The sequence below is a fragment of the Musca domestica genome, unplaced genomic scaffold, assembly GCF_030504385.1.
Source record: "Musca domestica strain aabys unplaced genomic scaffold, Musca_domestica.polishedcontigs.V.1.1 235, whole genome shotgun sequence".
In the NCBI taxonomy this organism is placed as follows: domain Eukaryota; kingdom Metazoa; phylum Arthropoda; class Insecta; order Diptera; family Muscidae; genus Musca; species Musca domestica.
This window is the reverse complement of record NW_026712269.1, coordinates 774,081-793,041: the sequence shown is the minus strand read 5'-3', so window position 1 is coordinate 793,041 and position 18,961 is coordinate 774,081. Positions and strand designations below refer to the sequence as shown.

At 35.1% G+C, this 18,961-nt stretch overlaps 1 protein-coding gene across 1 annotated transcript in view; it reads right to left on the bottom strand.

Moving 5' to 3' along the window:
- LOC101892091 (glutathione hydrolase 1 proenzyme) overlaps positions 1 to 18,961 on the bottom strand; it is a gene marked incomplete at its 3' end in the record, with an annotated part of 65,250 nt that overhangs the window by 10,842 nt on the left and 35,447 nt on the right.

The window sequence follows — 18,961 nt, the reverse complement described above, 5'->3', positions numbered from 1 at the left end:
GCTCCCCAAGGTATGCAACATTAACTTATTTAAAATGAATTTACGGTATACCGTTATGTTAGCTCAGTTGGGTGGGCGGGTGTTGTGGGCGTGTAGAACGAGTGTGGGTGACTGTATGCGTACAAGTTCCTGTGTATATATGCTTTATTCACTATCCGTTTGCTATCCTCTCTGTGAGCGTGTATCACTACCACACCGGCCTTCTGTCAAATGCATACTGACCATAGATTGCATCGTTTGTCGTTTGCTTAGTTAGTCTGTTTTGGTTACACGGTCTGTCGGTTAGGTGTATATCGTCGTGTGAATTCTTTTTTTCCCAGCCGACGAAGACGACCAGCGCTGCTACACCAACGGGTATCGTCGTCTTTTATGTCATTTACACCCGTTGCGGGTGTTTATGTCTGTATTCTTGTCGTTATTTTTGATAGTTTGTATGCGTTATTCCTGCTGTCTGTGTATGGGTGTATGCATAAGCAGGATTGCCAAATTGGAAATCATATCCGCATGCTATAGCAGAGCCTTCTGCTATACTATAGCAGACACTTCTGCTATGCTATAGCAGACACTTCTGCTATGCTATAGCAGAGCCTTTTGCTATGCTATAGCAGACACTTCTGCTATGCTATAGCAGAGCCTTTTGCTATGCTATAGCAAAGCCTTTTGCTATGCTATAGCAGAGCCTTCTGCTATGCTATAGCAGAGCCTTCTGCTATGCTATAGCAGAGCCTTCTGCTATGCTACAGCAGAGCCTTCTGCTATGCTATAGCAGAGCCTTCTGCTATGCTATAGCAGAGCCTTCTGCTATGCTATAGCAGAGCCTTCTGCTATGCTATAGCAGAGCCTTCTGCTATGCTATAGCAGAGCCTCTGCTATGCTATAGCAGAGCCTTCTGCTATGCTATAGCAGAGACTTCTGCTATGCTATAGCAGAGCCTTCTGCTATGCTATAGCAGAGCCTTCTGCTATGCTATAGCAGAGCCTTCTGCTATGCTATAGCAGAGCCTTCTGCTATGCTATAGCAGAGCCTTCTGCTATGCTATAGTAGATCCATTCTGCTATGCTATAGCAGATCCATTCTGCTATGCTATAGCAGATCCATTCTGCTATGCTATAGCAGATCCATTCTGCTATGCTATAGCAGATCCATTCTGCTATGCTATAGCAGATCCATTCTGCTATGCTATAGCAGATCCATTCTGCTATGCTATAGCAGATCCATTCTGCTATGCTATAGCAGATCCATTCTGTTGTGCTATAGCAGAGCCTTCTGCTATGCTATAGCAGACTCTTCTGCTATGCTATAGCAGACCCTTCTGCTATGCTATAGCAGACTCTTCTGCTATGCTATTCTATTGTAGATCCGTCTGATATTCTATATATTCGCCATTTCATCCGGCCATATGCCATGCTTTGCTATAAAATTTTCTGTGCAATGGCAACCCTATTGTCATAATCTGTTATTTTATGAAACTATTACGGGGCATATGTTTCCTTCGACACGTACACGTGGGCACTTTTATTCCACAATAATTGTTCAAAAAAAACAGGGAAAGCATTTAAATGTGTGTCTCCTTGTGTGTTTGTGAACATGTGTGTATGTATGTGTAAATGTTCTTTGATGGTGTCGCCAATGTTGTTGACGACAATGATGGGGCATTCATTGGTACCGCCAGTGGCAACGTTTTCCAACGGGTCTGGGAAAGACAACATTGTTAGCAATTGCAGCAGGCCCAGAACAATGTTTGCCATTGCAAAAATGACTTCCTGTCATAAAGGACGAAAAATAACACCAGCACTTTTGCTGAACGGTCTCTGAGTGGCCAAATTACTGACTGGCTGACTGACTTACTTGTATGGTGGACTTCCAAACGCCACAACCATTGTCTGCCAACATAAACATTAAAACGCAACCCAGCAATTTGTTTTAAATGCATTGCCCTCAAAAAAAAAGAAAAAAAAAACGCCATCAAAATGTTAACACAATTTGAGAATAGAATGTTTGGGCCATGGTTCCACTGAAATGGGTCACATAGTAACATGCAAATTACACCAAAGAGGAAGGCGAAAAACCGACGTGGTGGTGATGGTGGTTCATTAAAAACAAAAATGTATCCACAAATAAACATGCACTTTCGCTTCGGTCGGTCGGTCTGTGCCTCGGGGCATAGACGCCTAGCATCAGCACAACTTTCTCTCCATGTTTTTTTTTTTTGTTCGTTCAGTGAAACAACATAAAAATTCTTCGAATAAATGCATTTAAATTTTGTACGCGATTTCTTTTTTCAAGTACTGTAATAAAGTGCACGCTAAAGGACCTCGTTAATTTTTCGATGCACGTAAAAGGGTGTTTCTCGGAAAAGGAGCGTGTAATGAAAAATCTAGTTTAGTAGGACGAAGTTGTTAAGCAAGGAAAGAATGTATTTTAAAATAATTCGTAATAATTAGTTTTTTGTAAAAACAAAAAAGAAACTAGGCGAAGTGGCTTTTTAATAATCCTTAAAATGAGGAATTTGTAAAGAGAACTAATACTAAGAAGAATTAACACTGAATTTTCTTGAGAAAAAACACTGAGTTCTTTCGAAAATCCTTCAAAAATATTTTTAATGAAAATTTCAGGAAAATTCCTGAATGACATTCAATAGATGACAGCTTGAAAGAAAGTACACAAGCACTGAGCATGAAAAAAATCCTAAATTTTTGGCGGACAATTCTTGAAAATCTTATTTTCTTCAAATTTTGGAGCAGGAACTAATTTCAAAAAATCACAAAAAAATTTTTTTCCCAAGAACTCATTAAAAAATTGTTTTGAAAATAAAACATATTTTTTTATGTTTTTTTTCGTAAAATATCATAGATTTCCTTTATTACAGTAAAAAAAAAAACAATCCTACAAAATTCAAGATTTTTGCCAGGTTTCCTAGACAGATTATTTTTCAAAAAATTGTGGAATTTTTCCATAAGTTCCTTTAGAATGTTGTAACAAATTCCACAATACCACAAATGCCTTAACCTGAAAAATACATTTTTAGGCATAAAGTCGCTTACAATAATTCTTGTAATATCCAAGATTTCTGCAATGAAAGTCCTTGAAAATTCAAATCAATTAAGATGTCGATTTTTTTTTGCAGGGAGTCCTTAATATTGACAAAATTGACAATTTTTGGCAATCAAGTCATGCAAATATTAAGTCATACAAAGTAAATGATTTGTTGCAGGAAGTCCGGGAAACATATAGTTAAAAAATTCATCAATTCCCAGAAAGTCGGTAAAAATATTTCTTAAAAATCAACAATCAAACATACATATATTTTTATTTATTCCCGGAAAATTTTACGGTTTTCTTCTTGAAAAATAATATTTAAAAACATTAATTTTCACCACGAAGTTATTAAAAAGGGTTTTCAAAATCCACATTTTTGAACATGAAGTCCCTGAAATATATGTCTTAAAAATTTCCAGGATCCTCGGTCAGGAATTTCTTGCAATATACTTTTTAGAAAACTTATTCACGATTACTAAATCCTCACTTTTTTAAATATTTTGAAAGACTCACGATTCCTTCATCAATTTTTTCCAGGACGATTCAAAAAAACCAAAGCTCCTTTGCAAATTTTGAAAACGTATTTTAAAATATCCATGATTCTTGACCAGTAAATTCTTGAAAAAAATTTAATATATTGAGACCTATATGACTCTTGATTTGAAGTACTTGACTATTTTTTTAAAGAAAACCCTTAGAAAATTAAAAAAATAGGCTTCTTTATAAAAGTTTGTCAAAGAAATCACGATTCGTGGTTGTGAAGTCTTAGAAAACATTTAAAAATCAACGAGTTTTTGTCAGGAAGACCTTGGTTTTCGTTTTTTTTAATTTTCGATTCTTGGCCAGAAGTTCTTAAAACCAGCCCATGATTTTGGCCAGTAATTTCATATATTTATTTTAAATATTGTTGAAACTCCACAGTTCTTGTCCAGGTAGTCCCAGAAAAAGCTTAAATATTTCATGATTTTTGGCGTAGAAAAATACAACCAAAATCCTGAGCCGGTATTTTTTTTTAAATTTACGATTCTTAGCCAGAAAGACCTTGTAAAACATTTTTTCAAATCTCACGAATCTTGGGTAAGAAGTCGTTGAAAAATATTAAATCCACAATTTGACGAGAAAGTCCTCAAAATATTTAAAAAATAAAATCCACTATTCATGGCCAAGTTGTGTTTGAAAACTATTTTTAGAAATTCTCGATTCTTGGCCAGAAAGTACTTGAAAATTGTTTTTAAAAAATCCAGTTTCTGAAATCTAAAAAAAAATAATTATAAAAAAATCACGATAAGAGTTCAAAAAGCTCTTTAAAAAATATTTTTGAAAAATCTACAAATTTTTGGTCTGCTAGATAAAGCGGCGCCTATTACGAACTCTTAATACCACACTTGACAAATGTAGCTAAAAAAAAAATACCGAATATAGGGTGGTACCATTAGATGGGTGATATACGAAGGTGTGGATCTGTACAGGAAATTTCCCGTCATAGGATGTAGTACCCATTACGAACTACAAATACGAAATTGTAAACAATTCCGGTGTAAAGTGTGGCACAAATCGTTAAAATTCCGAATATTTGGTGGTACAGATATATGGGGGCTATACCACAGCGTAGGTTCACGTAGGGAGCCCATTATCATTACAGAAAGTTTTTCAGACCTGAAACACATCTGAATAAAATTTTATCAACCTACTTTATTCGGTTCGGAAGATAGAGTAATCTCCACAGACGGATAGACAGACGACGGTGTAAGGGTATAAGGGGGGTGCCAACTATCGCGGATTGATATTGCTCATCTTTGAACTTGATCCAAGTTTGGTCAAAATATCATGATGTACCATGTGTGCACCAAATCGGAAACTTCCTACGAAACTTATCTTATGTACCAGTCAGATATATAGACAGGGAGACATACATAGAAACATAGGGTCTATAACCATTCCTTCGATGAAGCACATTTTGACCTCTGTTTCATTCTTCATTGAACACTTGACAACTGCCGTTAATCCAATGTTGATCCTAACTGTTTACAACTCATACCTTCCACACCGTCTAATCCCTTTCCCTTACACATTATCGTAACTAGAACATTTTTTAAATCACCTATAAACTTTTAAGTTAATAGCTTGCAAATGGTACATATGTACGCACGGAAATTGTAATAATTATAGGCTACAGGAAAAAATAGGGTCATCACATTCAGATTCGTAATGTTTTATTTACAGATTGAAATATTGAACATGCAACCGCAGTTTTATGCAAACATTTAACTCGTTGCTCAACGAGGAGTTGTTGTTGCTTCCTTTATGGAAAAATTCACAATTACTAAGAATAATATTCTATTGGAGGTTAATGACTGGAAAACACTTTCAAAACAAAGTTGTAATTAAATTTTATTGCATGGTAGAATAAACCGGAATGGGAGTTAAATGTTTGAATGGAACTAAATGTAATTATAAAAAAACTTTAAGGAGAGGACAAAATTATATGATAACCTACACCGTTGTGGATATTTAGAAGACGTACTTCGGTAAGAAATGTGTATTTTTATTTCCATATCTTAACCACAGACGCCAACAGTGACATCTATATCAAATTTTAGCATATCAGCTCTATTCCTTCACCACTTTCATTCCAATGCAATGTATTCAATTTTTAGTACTTTCGTACCCTTTTAGTACGAATTTCCAAAAACCGTGTTTGGTGGAAAAACTTACATAAACGAATTTTGAAGAACATCGCGGTATCATTTCCCATGTAATGGCTATTTAATATTTTGATTCTTTATTGGAAAAGTACCACAAGGCAATTTGATTTTAATATTAAGTTTATACGAAATCAGATATTTACTTCGAGAGTAATTGTGGGCACCAGCCAGACGGACGGAAAGCCACCGCTAGATTGAGTCCGTATGTCCTAAAATTGATTTCGTCCCAAGAGACTTACATTTTGGCCGCATCAAATTATATTTCTGAGAGTATAATTTTTTATACCCTCCAGCATACATAGTATGGAGGGTATATTAAGTTCGTCATTCCGTTTGTAACTCATCGAAATAATAATTTTTAGACCCAACATATTATTTATATTTTTGATCAGCGTAAAATTCTGAGACGATTTAGCCCTGTCTGTCCGTCCGTCTGTTGTAATCCCGCTACAGTCAAAACAAAATAAGATAGGAAGCTAAAATTTTGCACAGGGCTGTCTTTTATCTGCAGGCAGGTCAAGTTCGAAGATGGACTATATCGTATAGCCCCCATATAAAGGTACCCCCCGATATTCGGTATTTTGACGATTTTAGCCACATTTGTCTGAAATGCTATAGAAGGAGTTCCCTGTGAGTACTTTACCCCCTCATTGATAGATAGATAGATGGTCTATATAGAGTCGCGATGCTGAATAGCCTCCATATAATGCCATATAACGGTACCTCCCGATATTCGAAAACTTGATGATTTTAGCCCCACTTTTCAACGAAATTGTCTGAAATTCTGCACAAGGGGTTCTTTGTGAGTACTTTACCCCCAGAATAGAGAAATGGGCCATGTAGGTCCAGGTTTTCATATAGCCCCCATATAACGGTACCTCCCGATATTCGATATTTTGATGATTTTAGCGACATTATTCACCGGAATTGTTTCAAATTTGGTATTAGAAGTTCGAAATGGATACTACACCCTAAGACAGAAAAATGCCTGTGCAGGTCCACGTCTTCGTATAGACCCCATATAACGGTACCTCCCTATATTCGGTATTTTGATGACTTTAGCTACATTATTTAACGGTATTTTTCAAATTTGGTATTTGAAGACAGATAATTGTTTGTTCAGGTCCACGTCTTCCTATAGCCCCCATATAAGGGTACCTCCCAATAGTAGGTATTTTGATGATTTTAGCGTCATTATTCACCAGAGTTGTTTCAAATTACGTATTTAGAGTTCGTTATGGGAACTACAATCTGTGACAGGAAATTTTCTATGTAGGTCCAGGTCTTCGTATAGGCCCCATATATCAGTACCTCCCTATATTCGACATTTTGACGATTTTAGGTACAATACCCATCGAAATTGTTTGAGATGTGGTATTTTAAGTTTGTAATGGATGCTACAGCCTGTGACAGATAATTGTCTATGCTGGTACAGGTCTTCGCACAGCTCCGATATAACGGTACCTCCCTATATGCGATATTTTGACGATTTTAGCTACATTATTCACTGTTTATTTCAAGTTTCGAGTTTGAATATGGTAGTGGCTTATGACAAACAATGCCTATGTAGGTCCACGTCGTATAGACCCCAATAGACGGCTATATTTGGTATTTTTAAAATTTTAACAGAATTTTTAAGAATTTTATTTTTTGAAAATTTTTAAATTCGTTCAACATAATTTTTCCATTTGGTGGAACTCGGTCCGGTATACTACTCTAAAGCCACGATACGCATTTAAATAAGGTTTATAGTTGGTATGATCTACTCCACATAAATTCCAGGTATAACATTTTCTTAAGGAAGCCCTACTAAATATGCATTGTGGCGTAAGTTAATATATATTCGGCCCGTCCGACTTTTGACCTTTCCCTACTTCTTTTGAATTAATACATATGTTGAATTAATACATCGGAAAAGATGTCAATATTGTCCTTAAGTGATGGGAAAAAAAGCACGACAATGATTACCAAAGCTTTTAAGTTATTTTGCTAAATTCTTGATATTGATTGACGAACGATTAAAAAAAAACTCGAACCACATGATGGACGTCTGTTAAAGCAGTTAATATACTAGGTATTTCACACATCTACAACTACAGATAATTGCTGTTTGATAGGCGTTTCTTATGAAATATTAAGTTATAGTGGCAATTAGCTGATATTTTATATCTTCTCATATGATACTCAATGTAATTGAAACCGATACGTTTTAAAATAGACTCAAAGCAGCTGTAACATTTCACAATACAAATGATGGCATTACAAAAGAATGAGATTTGTGGCATCAGAAAAATATATATAATTAAAATGTCTATTTCAAGCTTATACAATTAAGAGTAGAAGTATTAATTAATTCTAATTCTAGAAATTTAATATAAAATATAATTTATTTTCATTACAGAAATACCTCTTTTTTGTGTTTTTAAATAATTTTTTACATCATCATTTAATAACAAAAAAAAACTTTTTTTATGAAATACCTTTGTAAACTTATTATTTTTTATTTATTTTTTCATTCATATCAGTTCAATAGATTGGCCGTTCGAATTCAGCATACAGCCTATACCGCTTTTGTGGGCATAACGATGTAATAAAACTAATTAAGATTTTATTAGGCACTTTAGCTTTTGCCAAAATTGGAAATTGCCATATTTGTATATAAGTCGAGTAAAGAGTTATTGAAAAAAAAAAATAGTTTTTGCTTCTGTTGGCTAAATAAGTTTGGGTTGTTGTTGCTTTTAGTTTAGTCACGAGTGTTACTTCCATAAAAGTTTGAATTCATTTTGGCATGGAAGTCCAAATAGTGTCTTTTAAAAATTCAAATTAGGAACTTGAAATTTGATTACACAGCGTAAATTTTGAGGGATTGCCAAATAAATTAGAAAAACATTTATTTAACATTATGTTACATCCGATAATAAAATATATTGAGAATATATAGATGGAATAATAATTAATATGATGAAATTTTGAATACATATATCAAAAACGAAATTCGAATTACAGTATTCGAATTAATTACACCTTGTAAAACTTAAAAGAACAAAGTCGCAAATAGAATTATTCCAAGAAAATATTTGGAAACCCAGCCATAATTTCTTTGTTGAAATAAGAAAAACATTCAAAATTGAAGGATAAGGGTGAGAATATTCAGCAAACTAAAAAACGTTGACAAAATTAACAAGTAATTTGCAAAAAAACAAAAAAGAAAAAAAAACAGTAAAGAAAGCCTTAAAGTCGGGCGAGGCCGACTTTATGATACCCTACACCACTTTGCTAATTTAGTAGAGCTGCGTATAACAATTAAAAGTTTTTATGGGAGAATTCAATCATACACGCTATGATTATAATTATAATTTAACGTTCAAAGGACTAAATATGTCGAAGCATTTGTATCTTTTAAGTTCGGACTTGTATTGCCCATTTGGTGCACAATTAATTTGAAATCGGATAAAGATATATATGGCAGCTATATCCAAATCGGAACCGATCTCGATAAAATTTGACAAAGATATTTCTGAGCTGTATTTGATATATTTCCTTGAATATGGTTGTGCATATTACGGCTGTGAGTAACAAATACGACAAATCGGATGAACAGTATATATGGGAGCTATAGCTATATCTGAACCGATCTTCACCAAATTTGACATACTAGCTTCTAGGCTCAATTCGGTCGTAAGTGCCAAATTTCATCCAATTCGGGCAATTATTAGACGTTTGGTGCACAATCAAAGGTAAATCGGACGAAGTTATATATGGGAGATATATCCAAATCTGAACCGATCTCGATAAAATTTAGCAAATATATTTCAGAGCAGTAGTTCATATATTTCCCCAAATATTGGTGTTACAGAGTGCATATTACGGCTGCGAAGGACAAACATAACAAATCGGATGAACAATATATATGGGAGCTATAGCTATATCTGAATCGATTTCGATAAAATTTGGCAGAATTATTTTCAGGCCTAATTTGGTTGTATGTGAAAAATTTCATACTATTCGGGCTTATATTACACGTTTGGTGCACAATAAAAAGCAAATCGGACGAAGATATATATGGGAGCTACATCTAAATTTTTACCGATTATCTCCAATTTCAATAGGGTTCGTCCTTGGGCCAATCAAATGATTTGTGCAAATTTTCATCTGGATCGGGTAATAAATGCGAACTGTATTTTATTCACAAAGTTACATGGACAGACGGACGGTCGGACGGAGAGCAGATCATCAAAAGGAAATATGGGTCTATTTCATTTCCTTTTGCCTGTTACAAACAAATGCACAAAGACCTAATACCCTGACCACCTTGTGGTGTAAAAAAACTAACCTAAAATGAGTGATACGTTATATGTGGGTCATACCAAAAAGGGTACCCATTAAACAACAATGAATCCGTGGATAATGTGACAAAAATCATCCAAATACCGAATATCGGGAGGTACCCTTATATGGGGGATATACGAACAAGTGGATCTATACATACAATGTTCTGTCACCGGAGCTAGAACCAATTATGACCAACAAATACCAATTTAGTATAGACAAATCCGTGGAAAATTGTGGCAAAAATCATAAAAATCATGTAGCGTTATATGGGGGTCATTCGAAAATATTAACCTATACATACAATGTTCCGCCATCGGAGCTAGAACTTATTATGACCTACATATACCAATTTTTAGACAAATCCGTGGAAAAATGTGTCGAAAATCATCAAAATACCGAATATCGGGAGGAACCGTTTTATAGGGGCTATACGAAAATATGGACGTATACATACAATATTCCGCCACTGGAGCTAAAACTCATTAAGACCTACATATAGCAATTTTTAGACAAATCCGTGGAAAAATGTGGCAAAAGTCATGAAAATACCGAATATCGGGAGCTACCGTTATATGGCGGTTATTACAAAACGTGGACCAATACATATTGTTCTGCCAAATTTTGAAACTCTACGTCAAATAATGTGAGCTGCATCGTGATTTCAACAGACAGGCAGACTGACGCTGTTAAATTAGAATTTTATGGTGATCATGAATATATATACCTTATGGGGTCTACGACGAATATGTTACAAACGGAACGACAAGGTTAATATACCCTCCTTTTGTATACCTTCAAAAACGTTATATGGGGGCCATACGAAAACGTGGAGTTGCATAAGTTATTTTACCTTAGGCTGTGCTACCGATTCCGAACTTCAAATACGAAATTTGAAACAATTCCGGTAACAATTTTTGGTAAAATTATATGGGGTCTCTACGAAAGCACGGACCGACAAGGCCCATTTACGAAGATAACCTGTCTTATGGCAAAATACAGATGTGTGCAAAAGCACAATTTTCTTAATCTGTAAAAATCGAAGGAAATATCCAATGTTTTTAAGACTTCATAAATCTCAATGTTTGCAGGTGAAGTTTGAAAGTGGACATATTACTCCTTCCGGTACCTCCCCGGCAACATTTCTAATAATCCTAACTCAAATCAATATTTTAACTTATATTAGAGCAAAAGTTAACATGGAAAATATCGGTTTCTGATTTTAAACAAAAAATATTTATTCAAGTGGAAAATCAATGACCTAATTTCAATATATTGTACACATTCCATTTTTTCTCCAAAACAACAAGACCACCAAAATATAGAAATTTCGTGAAATTCGGAAAAATCTTACCTAATTTCTTGTATATAAAAGAATAGTAAAATAACTGACTGTCCGAGAATAAACGCCCAGACAAAAAAAGCTGTAATTGGACTCTAGAAATGTTGCCCGGGGTCCAGTTTTGGCGCGTAGACATTTGGAAATTCGTACTTTAACGTTACGAAGAGTTATAAAATCGTACTAAACTCCTAAAATGGTACCATTTCGTATTATGTGGAAAACTTGAATTTTGGTTCAACGTTCGAAAGTACGTTTTATATATAAAGGTGGTTTTGGAAATGTGTACTAAGTGTGCAAACTGCACTAAATGGTGCTCAATTTGGAACTGTATGGTTTAGGGTGAACGGATAAAACTGCAGTTTTGAAGTATTAGAGTTCTTGTTGTTGGTTGGGTTTAGGTTAGCGTTGATTGCTTAAAAGAGTGGACCGATATGTCCCATCCTGGAACCTGGACCCAATATCAGCAAAAAATTTTTATATATTCAAAGTTTGATAGAAATTGACGACTTTCTTCAAATTTTAAATTTAATACAAAAATTAATCAGTTAGTTCGAAAAATTACAAGACATGCTGAGAGAAGATTCGAACCGCGACTTTACGCACCAAAAACACTCATTCTCAAATCTGGTTACCAACCCATGATTTTATCAAGGTCAAGAGACTACATTTCGTTTTTAAAACACTTCAGGTGACTCAACTATATCACACTCTATATTTATTTGTCGGCTACTGGAATTGAGCAAATTAATTTTAAAATGAGTCTTTCACTAGAAAATATTTTTTATTGCCCTATTTTGATCTGCTTAAAATCCAAAGCTTATATCAATAAAAATTATAGTAGGTAAAACCTCAATTTTTCAAAAAGATACAAATTAGCGGTTACATTCTCATTTATTTCCATTTGAAAAATTCAATTCCATTGAAAAAATCTCTTCACAGTTAATAATTTCCTACAACCAATTTAATAGCTTGTAATGTACACCTAAACAATACTTTCGTTGATAGGCTAATCAGTCAATAGCTCGTATTTATCACGCTCAATTTGATATAATCTGTGTACGTATCCGTTGTATGTTCACAACAAAACATCGGAAAAATTCACACACCACAATATTGAGAACAATACATTTGATTGACTGTGTAAATAAATTAATTAGCTGTAATTGTGCGATGTAATTAAATATTAGCTGGAATTAGAAAATAATACCCAATAATAACATGTTTTTTTTTTTTTGTGGCTGAATAGACAGACGTAGAGACAATGAGACAGCAATTTTGGCGTCACCAAAACAATGGGAGATTTGTAAAAAATTTATTTTCAGCGGATATAGTAGAGTGTGGACAATAGAAAGTGTGCGGAAGCGAGAATGATTCGAAATGATTTAAAGGTTGTAAAAAGGTAGCAATTTAGATGTATATATCCAATGGCAGATAACTCTCTGCCAGAAAATTCAATTTTATCAGATTCAGCAGATTATGATAGTAGAGCTACGGCGTTTTGAAAGTAGAGGGTGAAATGAAAAAACTGCAACCAACTTCATACTGCTGTCATTTCTAAGCCACTCGTCCGACAGCTGTTAAAATTATTCCAGTGACAGCTTATTATATTGTTTACAAACGTACAAAAGCATTTTGGTGAGAATTTTCCCGAAAAAAGTTATTCGTGATGGAATTCAAGCGTGATAGTGTGATTTCTCTATATTTGGCTGGAAAACCACAAGTGGCTATCGTTAGAGCACTCCAGCATTTAAATGGAGATTAAATCTTTTGTGTCTCGTGACATCGCTCGTTACCGTCATACTGGTAGCGTAGCACGACGTCGAGGAAGTGGGAAGTGAAGAAAATATCAACATCAGCAGATATGGTTCGAAAAGGAAAGAAGCGACTTGATCAAAACCCACCCGCGTCGCAGTGGCCGAAAAATGACTCGTGAGCTGAACATATCACAATATTCCATTCGTCAAATATTGAAAAATGAACTCGGGGTAAAGCCTTGAAATTCCAAAAAGTGCAAGAACTTACTCCGCAACAGAAAGAAAATAGACTCAAAAGAGCTAAAGAGTTGCTTCGCTTGGCTGGAAGTGGTGAACTGCCGAATTTGGTTTTCTCCTATGAGAAAACATTCGTTTTCCAGCAGTTTGTAAACAAACAAAATGATGGTGTTTACTTGCCAAAGAGCTGAAAATGTGCACCTTCGGTTGCCCACCAGAACTCAAGCGCCGGCCATGATGATGATGTGGGCCGCCATGCCGGTGGTCGCTCTCCGCTTATAATAATCGACCGTGGTAACAGAATAAATGCCGAATATTATCGCGAAAATATTCTGGAAGGTGTTATAAAGCCTTGGGCAAGCACATTTTGGCCGCAGACATTGGACATTCCAACAGGACTCAGCAACATCACACTCAGCACGCGCCACCTAAGAATTGTTACAAAATAAGGTTCCTCGATTCATTTCCAGCCCACAATTGCCACCAAAATTTCCGGATACCAATTCGTTGGACTATTGTATCTGGAGTATTTTGGAAAGTAAGGTTGGCACTAAAAAATACCAAAAAGTCGATCACCTCAAGCAAGCGCTTCGCCGGGAATGGGCCAAAATACCGCAGAGTACCATTCGTGCATCGTGTGACCGTTGGTCGTTTGAAGGCCATAATTCGTGCCAAAGGTGATCAATTCGAACAAATCTAAACTTATTCTAAAATTTGATGCTATTTCCGACATTTTTTGTTTCATTCAATAAAATTTAAAAAAAAAGTAAAAATTATGGCTTTTGGCTTTGTTGCAGTTTTTTTGTCCGTCCTTCTGCCTTCTGCCTGTCTGGATGGCTTGTGCGCACGATAACTCTATAAGAGAGTATTCAATTTCGTTCAAACTTGGTAAATTGTAATATTATTGTCAATCTTAGATCAAGTTCAGAGTTGGGCAACATCGGTCCACTACTTCTGGTACCTCCCCCAGAAAGTGTAAAAATTTGGAATAATTACAGATCATTATTCATAAAAGTTCATATTTTCAACAAAAGCTCACTTTAAATCCTAGTTTTTGCATCATTTAACATTGCATGTTTTCCTATTTTATATAATTTCTTCCACAAATTATAAATACGTGTCTATTTCGATTTCCCTTAAATCCCCATATTTGACGGATGGATGACATACCACCGTTGGCAATGTCTATGGATAAATGTGTGCGCTCTTATTAAAATCCAATTAAATGCAATGATAATCTGAGCGATATAAAAAAATTAAACAAACTTGCAACAAACGTCAGCATCATCATCAACGCCATTCGCATGCAGCTACTAGTTGCATGTGTGCCCACATATGTTCGTGTGTGATTTCATATGCCGCCGCCGTCGTCACTGTGTAGTTTTCCAAACTAGCTTAAATGAAATTCCAAGCAGATTTTTATCACAATGTCATTGATGTCAAGTTAAATGGATCAAAGTGTTATTCATCCGTTTAATAAATTGCTATGTTGTTTTTTTTTTTTTTGCTGCTGTCGTTGTTGTTGTTGCTATTTTGCTTCTTAAAACTTTTCATCAACGCTAAACAGAGATTAACTGAAATTAGAACAATTTGATGTAGTTTTTCTCTGTTTGTTTGTTTAATACAATTGTGTATATGTATATGGAAATGTGCTCTTAAATGCCTGTCAGATTAAGATCTTCCTGAGGGAAAGGAATATTTGCAATAATTTGCTGACTTTACAGTTCATAAATCTGGAATTTAATCCAATTAACAGATATTTTTGTATTTTAAGTTCAAAATCCCAATTTTTTTTAGCAAGGTCTTAGTCGATGTTTCATTGCAGAATATATTAAATATTCATATTTTGACTTATTTTTAAGACCCTATACAATTGATCCGCCACGATATTTGATCTATGGGTAATCTAGCTATTTTCTCCGATTTTATGTAACTTCATTATATGAAAACATTACTCAGACTAGGTCTAAGAAGTGTCTTAATTATACCCTCAGCCATATGGCTAGAGAGGGTATATATCATTTGATGCGGCCAAAACGTCCCTCATAGGAATAACGGTTTTAGACCCTCGGTCTCTTTGGACCAGATCCGTTTCAGGACATTTGGAGTCGATTTAACGATGTCTGTCCATCCGTCTGGCTGGCTAATGCGCACGATAACTCTCGAAGGTAATATCCGATTTGGTCCAAACTTGATACATCGTAATATTATTGTCAAACTTAGATCGAGTTCGGAGATGGGCAATATCGGCCCACTCCTTCTGGTACCTCCCGCATAAAATTTCAAAATTTTCAACGGCAACAAGTAAAAGAGTATCAGTCGGTTTTGCCGATAGATTATACCCCCAGCCTTGAGTTATGATTATTCAAAGTGTTGACCCTTTATGGGGGATGCTTCGAAGCAGTTGGCCAATATTATCCAATTCGTATCCAACCTTAGTCTGATATAAATACTACAAAGTGCCGCATTTTGACTTTATCGACTACTTCCTGTACTTTATATGCGATATGTTCAAATTTTTGAAAAATGTGGAAATATGCTTGAGTTAACAGATATAACGAACCGAACTATTCCATTTTCATACTTCGTCTAGTACCGATAGGAAGAAAAATCGAATATTTATATCCAATTTTATGCGAATTCATCATAAATTCCAGGTTTCTGGTTAAGAGAATTATTTAGATATCGGAAGTTGCAAAGAATCGCCGATTTGTTTCGCGAGTTATGACCGATAAAAGAATTGTGACCCCCATAAGTGAGCTACCAGAAGGGGTTGGCAGATATATACCATCTTTACAACAGATCTTGTGTTAGCAAAAATGTTTGTATTTGTGAATTTTAAAGAGAGCATTTCATTGAGCGTTTTGTTTTTCAAAATCATGAACCCTATGTAGGGGAGTTACCAAAAGAAATGGTCCGATCTCTACCATCATTATAACAGATCTTGTGTTGATGGAAATATTGAGATGTAATCGGATCTAAATTTCGCGTTTTCTTCAGCTTCATGGACATTCAAAATTTTGATCTTTTGTGGATGAGGTACCAGGAGGAGTGGACTGATATATGCCATCTTCACAACAGACATTGGGTTAATAAAAATAATGTGATGTGTGTAGTTTGTAGATAAGCGAATGTTTATTACGGATTTATGATCGTTTTGGTTATTCAAACTTTGACCCTTTGTGGGGGAGTTACTAGAATGAATGGTCCGATCTTTATCATCTTTATAACGGATCTTGTGTTTGTGTAAATATTGAGATGTAGTAAGGCTGAATGGAAACGGATGTTAATTTCGTTATTTGTGAGTTCCTTGAATATTCATAATTTTGACCATTTGTGGGGGAGGTACCAGATGGAGTGAATTGATATTGTCCATCTTAACACCAGACCTTGGCTTAATAAAATTATCGGGATGTGTGTAATTTGAAGATAATCGGACACATACATCACATTTATAAAAGTTATAATTATTCAGAATTTTGACCCTTTGTGGGGGAGGTACTTGATGGAGTGGGCCGATATTCTCAATTTTCGCACCTGGCCTAGCACTGATGCAAATATTTGGATTCGCAAAGTTGGAGCAATATCGGTACTTGTGACGCTACATCCCGATGTTTGGTTTCCGATAATTAATAACTCATTTTCTAGAGGAGTTGCTTAAAATTCGGCACTTGTTGTTCGTAAAAGGTTCTACCTCCTGTGGTAGATCATTGTCTATATATGTTCACATTTTGCTATAGCCCCCCATGCTTCAGTACCTCCCGATTTTCGGTATCTGATGATTTAACACAATTTTTAGGGTAATCATTTGAAATTCGTTGCGTAGAGTTTGTAATGGCTTCTGCCTCCTATGGCTGGAATAAGCTTATTATTTTTTGTACCTCCGAATTTTTTGTATTTTTATCATTTGGCTATTTTTAGCAGAACAAAGACTATAGCTGGAAATTGATACCATTGACTTAACGGCATTTTTAAGACTTTCTACAAACCGTTTTAATTCCGAAAATTGAAGTGAATGGAAGACCAAATATTCAATCCCCCAGGTTATTTTTATAACCTCCACCATACTATGGAGGGTATATTAACTTTGTCATTCCGTTTGTAACTCCTCGAAATACTCATTTCGGACCCAACAAAGTATATACATTCTTGATCATCGTAAAATTCGAAGTCGATTTAGGGATGCCCGTCTGTCTGTTATCATCACGTTATCTTTTGAACGAATTCAGATAGAAGGCTAACATTTTGCACACGAGTTTATTTTTCCACGCGACAGGTTAAGTTTGTTAATGGGCCATGTAGGTCTACGTTTTCATATAGCCCCCATATAAAGGTACCTCCCGTATTGATAATTTTAGCGACATTATTCACCGGAATTGTTTCGAATTAGGTATTTGAAGTTCGAAATGGATACTACAACCTAAGACAGAAAATTGTCTGTGCAGGTCCACGTCTTCGTATAGCCGCCATATAACGGTACCTTCCTATATTCGGTATTTTGATGATTTTAGCGTCATTATACACCGGAATTGTTTCAAATTACTTATTTAGAGTTCTTAATGAAAGCTACAGTCTGTAACGGAAAACTGTCTATGAAGGTCCAAGTCTTCGTATAGCCCCCATATACCAGTACCTTCCTATATTTGGTATTTTGACGAGTTTAGGTACAATACTCACCGAAATTGTTTGAGATGTCGTATTTGAAGTTCGTAATGGATGCTACAGCCTATGACACCAAAATGTCTATGCTGGTTCAGGTCTTCGCACAGCTCCGATATAGCGGTACCTCCCTATATACGATATTTTGATGATTTTAGCTACATTATTCACCGTTTATTTCAAGTTTCGACTTGGAATATGGTAATGACTTATGACAATCAATACCACGTCGTATAGACCCCAATATAATGGCAATATTCGTTTTTTTTTTTAATTTTAACAGAATTTTATTTTTTGAAAATTATTAAATTCGTTCCAAATGGTGGAGGGTATTTAAAGTTCGGCCCGGCCGAACTTACTGCATTTTAACTTGTTAAATGTTTTATTTACCTTATGGTGGAGGATATTAAAAGTTCAGTCCGACCTAACTCAACGCGTATTTACTTGCTTTATCATAGAATGAATAGGATTTTTTGTACGTCAGATGGGCGATATCAGCCTCCCGTGATAGAATGTTCGATTTTCATCAAACTGTGTTCATCTCAGCCAATATTAGGTCTAATGTGGAAATAGTGTATGGCTAGTTCCTTCTCATAAATGTTCAAAATCTTTAAAAATTACAAACCACATATAGATCAAACGGAAAATATAACTAGTATCGGGGATGTCCTTATATTTCAATATGCATTGAATTTTATGAAGGAAGGACTCATTTTCTTGTTTACATTAAAAATTTTAAATACGTCACACGTAAATTTTCCCCATGAGACTAGGCAAGTGTAAATTGAAATTGTTTTATTTTTAGACAATAGAAAACAATATAATTATTGTTGATAGCAACAAACTTTTTCCCTTTATGGCAATACAAATAAAAAAAATATGACATGACATGACAT